The following is a 10,664-nucleotide window of genomic DNA, read 5'->3' on the forward strand; positions in this document are numbered from 1 at the left end:
GCTAAGTGCCTGGAAAAGGCGTTCCCGAGGGAACAATCCTGCGAGTGAGATGGGAACGACCTGCCGAGCCTGCATTAGTCTCGGTGTCACCACTTTGGCCTCTGCTGTTCAAGCGATTTTCCCTTTCCTGGTTCCACCATGGCGAGGGGCTTGGGAAAACACTCCTCGGGCAGCACAGGGGGCTCAGGACCCTCCTGCTCCCCCTGCACACCCGGCCCGAGGGGAAGGAGAGGGGCTGGGAAGAGCCGGTGCTGGGCTCTGCCTTCATCTGCAGCCGGGGCCGCTCAGCAAAGTGAAACCAAGCGGCGGAAATTTAATTGATGGCAGAATCTGGCTCAGTGTCGAGAGAGGGATGCAGAATGAGTGTGAAAACAGATTTTTCAGTGAGTTTATTAACCCCGAGGTTAGATCCCAGACAATAAACCCTGCAGCTACAGCTCTGGGGCTGGGGGCTCTGGGGGCTCTGGGGTCCCCCCGTGCCCTCCCCAGGCTGGCCCTGCTCCAGGTGGGCAGAGAGGAGCTGGTCAGGGCAAGAAAGGGCTGGTTTGGTTTGCTTTTTAAAGACAGAAATACAGCAAAGCCAGGGTAAGTGACTGACTGAAGGAAGGCAAACCTGCTACATCCTCCTTGCCATGGAATTTCAGCTCCAGGAACCTCCTGCCTCCTCCTGCAGAGCTGCTTCAGGGAAAGAAAGCGCAGTAACTGACATCATTTTACAGTAATTACATTGAATCATAAAATTCCATGAGTTACATGAACAGAAAGCGATTTCTGCTGTAATATCACAGCTCCTGGGAGAAGGTGCCACATCTTTTCCCAAGCACTTTTGCTCGTGCTTGGCCAGGCCCTCGTTCCCAGGCAACGTTTTTGGGATGTGCTCAGCTCTCCTCATCCTCCCTGTCCCTGGGAGCTGCAGCAGCCCAAGCCCTGCTGGGCTCCACCCCTGCTGTGGGACGGGGCTGTGGCAGAAAAAAACCCTGGGGAAAAACCAGGAACTTCTGATGGCACAAGGAAGCGAAAGCATCGTTTTCCTCCTTTATTGAACTTTGGCAAATAATATGTGTGTGTGGGTTTTACATCAATAGCTATAAATAAAACTTTGAAAGCAATGTAATACTTGTCATTGAGATAAAGGACATCTATTGGCACAAATCAGTGAGTAAAAACCCTTTAATGATAAAATAACATTCACTCTTGAGCTACTTTATTTGTCTGAAAAACTCAGCTTACACTCGGTTCAACATACCACCTTCCACAAAGTTAAAAAATGACATAAAATGACATAATAAAATAGACCTTAAATTTCATAATACAAGTGAGTACCTTGGCAAACTGCAGCCGGCTGGAGCAGCTGGTGGCAGCCCCGCCGTGGCCTTGCCATGGGCTCAGGTCCCCCAATGTCCCCTGTGCTGCTTGGGACTGAGGGATGCAGGGGACTGAGGGATGCAGGGGACTGAGGGATGCAGGGGACTGAGGGATGCAGTGTCCCTGTGCCCTTGCCATGGCCTCAGGTCCCCCAGTGTCCCCCAGCTGCTCAGGACTGAGGGATGCAGGGGACTGAGGGATTCAGGTGTCCCCGTGTCCCCGTGCCCCGTTTGGTGACGAGTGCTGGCATCTGCCAGCAGGGCTCTGCCCGTGCATCCTGGCTCTGCTTATTGCAGAAGAATGTGGAAAGCTTTTGGGAAGATTAACCACTGTTACAATCATCAACTGTCTTACAAAAACCCCTCCAGATTCCTGTCTTTGGCAGAGAAATCAGGAAATATCCCGTCTGGGTTACACAGCTTGCGTTACCATCACAGTGAGTGAGGGTGTCCTGGAGCTCAGGAGACATCTCTGGGACAGCTGAGAGAGTGAGAGGTGTCCTGGAGCTAAGGACAGAACATCTCTGGGACAGCTGAGAGAGTGAGAGGTGTCCTGGAGCTCAGGAGACATCTCAGGGACAGCTGAGAGAGTGAGAGGTGTCCTGGAGCTAAGGAGACATCTCAGGGACAGCTGAGAGAGTGAGAGGTGTCCTGGAGCTAAGGACAGAACATCTCTGGGACAGCTGAGAGAGTGAGAGGTGTCCTGGAGCTAAGGACAGAACATCTCTGGGACAGCTGAGAGAGTGAGAGGTGTCCTGGAGCTAAGGAGACATCTCAGGGACAGCTGAGAGAGTGAGAGGTGTCCTGGAGCTAAGGAGACATCTCAGGGACAGCTGAGAGAGTGAGAGGTGTCCTGGAGCTAAGTTCAGCACATCTCTGGGACAGCCGTGCTGGCACTCGGTGCTGACACTCGGTGCTGACACTCGGTGCTGACACTCGGTGCTGGCACTCAGTGCTGACAGCACTCACAGAGCTCCCCTGGCCACAGCTCCATGCAGAGCGCAGGGCACGGAGAGCTTTGGCTTTAAATCAGCCACGGCCTGGCACCAGGGAGACAAGAAGGGGTCCTGGGGGATGTGAAGGGGTCCCAGGGGGATGTGAAGGGGTCCAGGGGGATGTGAGGGGGTCCCAGGAGGACATCAAGGGGTCCCAGGGGGATCTGAAGGGGTCCAGGGGGATGTGAAGGGGTTCCAGGGGGACGAGAAGGGGTTCCAGGGGGACATGAAGAGGTCCCAGGGGGACATGGGGGGTTCCAGAGACCAGCAGAGCAAAGCCATCCTTAACAGGGGCGGCTGGAGCGTCAGTGTGGCCCACAGCAGGGACAGAGCAAAGGGGATAAAACACCTCTAAACCTGGCCTGGGGCAGGGTGAGGGGCTGCAGGAGCCAGGGACAGAGCAAAGGGGATAAAACACCTCTAGACCTGGCTCAGGGCAGGGTGAGGGGCTGCAGGAACCAGGGACAGAGCAAAGGGGATAAAACACCTCTAGACCTGGCTCAGGGCAGGGTGAGGGGCTGCAGGAACCAGGGGGGTAAAGCAAAGGGGATAAAACACCTCTAACCCCTCTTGGGGCAGGGTGAGGGGCTGCAGGAGCCAGGCAGATAAAACACCTCTAAACCTGGCTCAGGGCAGGGTGAGAGCTCTGGAGCCAGGGCCCAGCCCAGCTGAGGGACCGGGGCACGGTGGCAGCTCTGCTGTCCCCAGGCCTGTGTCCCTGCCCGAGCTGGCACAGCAGCAGCTGAGAACCCATCCTGTCCATCCCGGGGCTGCCATAAAGCCAGAGGAGCTCCTGATCCCGGGAAAAGCTCCCGGTGAGGAGCAGGGTGGGCACTGCCACGAGGCCGAGCCGATGGGTGGCCAAACTTCTCCTCAGCTGGAGAAGGGAGTGGACACCCCACGCCACTGGAGCTGAATTTGGGTGTGCTGGACACGGGCACGGTGCAGAGCCGGTGCTGAGCTCACGGGGTGAACGCTGGCGATGTCACAGCGTCGCCGCAAACGCGACCGCGCCGCGCTGCCAACGGGCTCCACGCAGAGAGAAATCCCAACAAAGCAAAGAGCTCGACCCAGAGGCAGAGGAAGAGGTCGCCATCAAGAACCACGATGCATCATCACACTGCTAAGGGTTTGCCTCATGCATAAACACAGCAGCGCTGATTGGAAGTTGCTAATTATAATATTACACCGTCACACAGGACAATCAGCTCTTCAGACCAAGCAGCACAAATGTAGAAAAGAATTAATTTTTTTTTCCTCTTTTGGTTTTCTTTTTCTTTCTTTTTTTTTATTTTTTTCAATTTTTTTTTTTAATTTTATTTTCCAACAGAGCAAATGAACACAGATTGTTTCTTCAGCAAAATATGAAACTGTAAACTTTGGGCTCATTCTGCAACTTTTCCCCGATCCATTATAACAAAAAAAAACCCAATGGGAAGAAAGACTGACGTACATTTTTAAGCGCACCTTCTCCGTCTAGTACAAAAGCACAACCTAAAACATATAAAGCTTCTTCTTCTTCTGTTTTTTTTTGTTTTTTTTTTTTCCTTTTAAATCACAGTTACCAAAAAAGAACCAGTGAATAATTTCTTACATACGCTATAATAACATTACTCTAAACAGCTAATTCTCTATGAGGTATATCTGAGAAAATTCGGTGAGGGATTGCACGGTCTGCGTTGCCAACATGCCCAGTTCGTTATAAAGCTTTGGAACCATGGAGGAGGAGAAATCAGGGGAGGAGGAGGAGGGGGAGGAGGGGGAGGAGGAGGAGGAGGAGGAGGAGGGGGAGGAGGAGGAGGAGGAGGAGGAGGAGAGCCTTTGGTATCATCAGGAGTCTGTTCTTTGCAGGGCTGCATTGCAAAGCACCGCGGTACAAAAGCCACCAGGTACAATTCTGCGGCCCGCTCCAAGCTGAGGTATTCACAGGAAGAATTAAAAAGAAAATCACAGAGAGGTCTAGAGTGGCAAAATGGTTGCTTTGGTTCAAGCAAGGCACTCGTCCCGTGGTGAGATCACTCTTTGCAAGTGAAGCAGGAGTTGGGGGCCGCGGGGACCCTGCCAGCTCTGGGGACTGTCCGTGTCCCAGGGCACGGGGACACTCGGCTCCCCCCGCCCTGAAGGCATCCTGAGAATTATTATAGCTTTGTAGTGAAGGAACACAGAGACAGAGAGAAAAGCACACTTGGCGAGTCCTACCGTTTCCAACCCAGACTTCAACCCCCGAAGAGACAGGAAATAAAAGGCAACAGTTGATGAAAGCTCCGTGAAGCTGAAGATTGCTCGGGGAAGGGCCCGGGACCCAGAGCTGCTGTCTTGGCTGGGGGAGCACCCAGGGCTGGCTCAGCATCCTCTGAGCATCCTCAGAGCATCCTCAGAGCATCCTCAGAGCATCCTCAGAGCAACCTCAGAGCATCCTCAGAGCATCCTCAGAGCATCCTCAGAGCATCCTCAGGGCATCCTCAGAGCATCCTCAGAGCATCCTCAGAGCATCCTCAGGGCATCCTCAGAGCAACCTCAGAGCATCCTCAGAGCATCCTCAGAGCATCCTCAGAGCATCCTCAGAGCATCCTCAGGGCATCCTCAGAGCATCCTCAGAGCATCCTCAGAGCATCCTCAGGGCATCCTCAGAGCAACCTCAGAGCATCCTCAGAGCATCCTCAGAGCATCCTCAGAGCAACCTCAGAGCATCCTCAGAGCATCCTCAGAGCATCCTCAGAGCATCCTGCAGACAGCAGCACAGCCTCAGAACCGAGAGCCGAAGGACATTCCCCAACAAACAGCTTGGAGAGAATCGCTCAGGGACGTCCTGCTAATGGAGCTTCATGCAGCCTCGCTTCATTGCTGACTTGACAAAAGGAATTAATTGGTTTTGATCTGAAAACTGCAATTGTAAACAACGAGCAAAGGTGAGGAGAGGGAGCGGCTCCCGGTGGGGACAGCCCCGAGACCCCAGCAGCCCTGGGATCTGCTCAAGGCAGGCAAAAACAAGAACCAGCACTGCTGCAAACCCCCCAGGGCAGAGCCCAGAGCCCTTCCCGGGAGGATGAGGATGCACAGAGCCCTTCCCGGGAGGATGAGGATGCACAAATCCCATCCCGGGAAGCTGAGGATGGATTCACAGATCCCTTCCTGGGAGGATGAGGATTCACAGAGCCCATCCTTGGAGGCTGAGGATTCACAGAGCCCTTCCCAGGAAGCTGAGGATGGATTCACAGATCCCTTTCCTGGAGAATGAGGATGGATTCACAGATCACATCCCGGGAAGCTGAGGATGCACAGAGCCCATCCTTGAGGCTGAGGATGGATTCACAGATCCCATCCTTGGAGGATGAGGATGGATTCACAGATCCCTTCCCAGGAAGCTGAGGATGGATTCACAGGTCCCATCCCATGAAGCTGAGGATGCACAGATCCCATCCTTGAGGCTGAGGATGGATTCACAGATCCATCATGATCTGTGATGAGGATGCACAGATCAATCCCATGAAGCTGAGGATGGATTTACAGATGCCATCCTTGGAGGATGAGGATGGATTCACAGAGCCCATCCCATGAAGCTGAGGATGCACAGATCCCATCCCATGAAGCTGAGGATGGATTCACAGAGCCTGAGGATGATTCACAGAGCCTGGTTCGGAGGCTGAGGATGCAAAGATCCCATCCTGGGAAGCTGAGGATGCAGAGGTCCCATCCTCGGAGGCTGAGGATGGATTCACAGAGCCCATCCTTGGAGGATGAGGATGGATTCACAGAGCCTGAGGATGATTCACAGATCCCACATGAAGCTGAGGATGGATTCACAGATCCCATCCTTGGGGCTGAGGATGGATTCACAGATCCCATCCCATGAAGCTGAGGATTCACAGATCCCTTCCCTGGAGGATGAGGATGATTCACAGATCCATCCTTGAGGCTGAGGATGCTCAGAGCCCATCCTTGGAGGATGAGGATGCACAGATCCCACATGAAGCTGAGGATTCACAGATCCCATCCTTGGAGGATGAGGATGGATTCACAGATCAATCCCAGGAAGCTGAGGATTCACAGATCCATCCTTGGGGATGAGGATGATTCACAGATCCCATCCTTGGAGGATGAGGATGGATTCACAGATCCATCCTTGGGGATGAGGATGGATTCACAGATCCCATCCTTGGGGATGAGGATGATTCACAGATCCCATCCTTGAGGCTGAGGATGGATTCACAGATCCCTCCTTGGGGCTGAGGATGCTCAGAAGCAGAGCCAGCCCCCGGCACACGCAGCTCCCCGCGGCCGGACGGGCTGCAGGTCCCCGGGCTGGCAGGAGGAGAAGGGAACACAGAGAAGGGCAGCAGCAGAACCAGCAGCTTCCAGGGAAGCGTTTCTTTGGGAATCTGGGCTCTGCTGGACCTTTCTGGGCATGGGAGAGAACACTGGGAGTCATCAGAGAGCACATGCAGAATGCAGACCGCACAGAGAAAGAAATCTTTGGTATCTTTGGTATCATCAACACGATTAAAATTACAAATGGAAAAGTCAGTGAGGTAGCCTCTTTGGTTCTCACTAGAAATAGAAAGGTTTTTTTGGGTTTTTTTCTTTTTTCCTTTTTTTTTTTTTTTTTTAAATCTTTTTCTTTTCTTTTTCCACACACAGAAGTTCATTCTTGGAAGCAGCTAGTTTAAGGGTTTCTCTCTTTTTGCTTTTTTCCCCCCCAGCTTAAATTTTCAGAAGCCACAAAGTTCAGGCAAAGTATCCCAGTGTCTTTTTTCTGGGGGGGTTTGTTTTTTTTTTCGTTTTTCTATTTTTCTGAACGCACAGTTTAAGGTTGAATATTCATTGCTTGTCCTCAAAGTTCGCTCTGCTGTTCTTGCAGGAAATCAGCTGTAGTGCTTTATAGATAATTCTAAATAAAAAATAAAAACTCTACCAGGGCATCCCCGGATGACGACGAATAAGTTAAATAAATAAGTTATATTCTGAAAGTTTCATGTGCCATAATAAAGGTATGTCACGCACTCTAATCAGGAGGGAAAATAATAACTTAAATAATTTAAGCTTTGATATTTAAACAATTAAAATGAATGAAAAGAAAGAATTAAAACTAGATTTCTGTTTAGTGGGATGAGTTGTTTCTTGCCCTGTCTGACAGAACCTGGCTGATGCCAACTCTGAAGCGAATTTCCTAACGGGCTTCGCATCCCCGATGCGCTACAACAGTGCTATGGAAAATAAAGGAAATTAATCCCAAATGAATTCACAACAGCTGAATTAAATAGATATAAATAGCTAAACATCACAGCCTGATTCCCCCTTTCAACATTCAGGCAAAACTGCCACTGAATTCAAAAGCTAAACACAACACAATGGGATTCAGACTCGACAGAGTTCTCAGGACCTGCCCTAAGACTAAATTAAATAAATTACATTATCCATAGATAATAATATATCAGGTTAAAACCCACAAGTGTCCGGAAAATAAAAAATAAAACCATTCTAAGCTTTGCCTTCTTAAAAAATGTAACCAATAAAAAATTCCCCACAATAAATATAAAGGAGGCCAAGTAGAAAGTTTCCCCAGGTGACAGAAACAGTCGGGAGCTGTGAGAAGCGGGGAAGCGCCGGCCGTGCCCGGCTCTCTCTGGATCCCGTGGGGTTCCTGAGCCTTCCCGCGGGAGGGGAGCGGCTCCCAGAGTCCTCGGGGCGTCTTTGGCTTCAGCTGAAGGTAAGAGACATCCAGGATAAAGCTTTGAAACCCAAGTCACTGAGCACATTCTTTGTTCAGGGGAGATCCAGTGATGCCCGAGGCTTCTCCAAAGTCCAGCTCATCCTGGCCGCGCCCAAGGATGTGAGCGCGCGCTCGTGGAGACGCTCCGGAGTTACGGGACACGGCTCTGTGGATCCAGGGAAGTGTCCCCTCTGGGGATCCAGGGAAGTGTCCCCTCTGTGGATCCACAGAAGTGTCCCCTCTGGGGATCCAGGGAAGTGTCCCCTCTGTGGATTCACAGAAGTGTCCCCTCTGTGGATCCAGGGAAGTGTCCCCTCTGTGGATCCAGGGAAGTGTCCCCTTTGGGATCCAGGGAAGTGTCCCCTCTGTGGATCCAGGGAAGTGTCCCCTCTGTGGATCCAGGGAAGTGTCCCCTCTGGGGATCCAGGGAAGTGTCCCCTCTGTGGATTCACAGAAGTGTCCCCTCTGTGGATCCAGGGAAGTGTCCCCTCTGTGGATCCAGGGAAGTGTCCCCTTTGGGATCCAGGGAAGTGTCCCCTCTCTGGATCCACAGAAGTGTCCCCTCTGTGGATCCACAGAAGTGTCCCCTCTGGGGATCCATGGAAGTGTCCCCTCTGGGGTTTCACAGAAGTGTCCCCTCTGGGGATCCATGGAAGTGTCCCCTCTGGGGTTTCACAGAAGTGTCCCCTCTCTGGATTCACAGAAGTGTCCCCTCTCTGGATCCACAGAAGTGTCCCCTCTGGGGATCCAGGGAAGTGTCCCCTCTCTGGATCCACAGAAGTGTCCCCTCTGGGGATCCAGGGAAGTGTCCCCTCTCTGGATCCACAGAAGTGTCCCCTCTGGGGATCCATGGAAGTGTCCCCTCTCTGGATCCACAGAAGTGTCCCCTCTGGGGATCCAGGGAAGTGTCCCCTCTCTGGATCCACAGAAGTGTCCCCTCTGGGGATCCATGGAAGTGTCCCCTCTCTGGATCCACAGAAGTGTCCCCTCTCTGGATTCACAGAAGTGTCCCCTCTGGGGATCCAGGGAAGTGTCCCCTCTGTGGATCCAGGGACACACACACACCCCAGACACGCGGCTGGCCGCGGTTGTGCGCCGTGCTGGGACACAGACAATGATCGGCACCACGGTCTCTGGCCCCCGGGCTCTGCTACATAAAAACCTCCAGGAGCAGACAGTGAAATGGAAGACGTCACACGGGGCGTGAGAGATGCAGGGATAGAAAATGCAGTGGGATTTTGGGCTGAAAATGGATCGTGACTCGGCAGACTCCAGGCCCCAGCCCAGAGAAGCCTCGTGCGTGTTGCTGGTCTGCAATGCCGTGTAACAAATGCTTCCACGACTTGGAGAGAAATTCTCTGAGCAGAAATGTGTGAGGGATCCTGATCTGAACTCCCTTTGCTGGGAATATCGGATGAGCTCTGAGCTTCACCAGGAGCCGTGGGCAGCTCTGCCTCTGGGGCAGGTGGGAGGCAGAGCTGTGACACTCTGGATGTCCCCAGGGTGAGGTGAGCCCCTGAGGCAGAGCTGTGACACTCTGGATGTCCCCAGGATGAGGTGAGCTGTGGCACTCTGGATGTCCCCAGGGTGAGGTGAGCCCCTGAGGCAGAGCTGTGACACTCTGGATGTCCCCAAGGTGAGGTGAGCCCCTGAGGCAGAGCTGTGACACTCTGGATGTCCCCAGGGTGAGGTGAGCTGTGGCACTCTGGATGTCCCCAGGGTGAGGTGATCCCCTGAGGAGTGCCACACGCTCAGAGGATGCCCGGGACACGACACACTCCTCTCACTGCAGGAAGGGGAGGTGAGGAGCGAGCACTGGCGCTTTCAGTGCTCCTTCATCATCCTCCACCACCCTGCAGATTGCAGGGGGACACTTCCAGCACAGCTCCCCTGAGGGCAATGCCGAGTTCCAAACGCACCAGGGGCCGCTCTGATGGACACTGGGGTGGGAATGAAACTTGAGAATGACCACATCACCTCAGCTGGGCCCTGCTCCGCAGCGTGCCGGCTCCAAACTCCGCACTCAGGTACCTGGAATTTGGGTGAGCAGCCCTCAGAACACATCAGCTCAGATTGGGACCCTCTCTTGGTGACTTTATTCTGTGTCTGGCTACAAGGATTCTCCAGATCTCTTTGGGATCTGCCTGGAAATCTCTGCCAAAGGATCCTTTGATTCCCAGAGCAGGCACATGCTGTCAAGTCAGCTGTGAGGATCCTGAATTTGCTTTCCAGAAGCTTTTCCCGTCCTGAGCAGACGAGGTTTTATGATATTTTTTTCCATTTTGAGTGGTTGGGAAGCGACCGCAGCAGTTCTGTGGGGCAGTTCAGATGAAGCCCTGGTTTAAACACAGAGAGGAGCAAGATGTGCTCCGGCTCTGAGGATAAATTTGGACAAGTCACGATCCAGATCGAACATCAGGAGGCTGAGGAGCAGCTCCTGAAGTGCCCCACGAGCTGCTGGACAGTCGGGTTTGTGGCAGGCGCAGGTTTGGAGCCGGGCTCAGCCCTCACAGTGACACGGGTGGGAACACACACATATTGCAAGCTTTAGCCCTGGGGAAGAGGAGGAAGGGTGGAGGTCACGGCACTGACACC

Source organism: Poecile atricapillus, chromosome Z (assembly GCF_030490865.1).
Source record: "Poecile atricapillus isolate bPoeAtr1 chromosome Z, bPoeAtr1.hap1, whole genome shotgun sequence".
Taxonomy (NCBI): Eukaryota; Metazoa; Chordata; class Aves; order Passeriformes; family Paridae; genus Poecile; species Poecile atricapillus.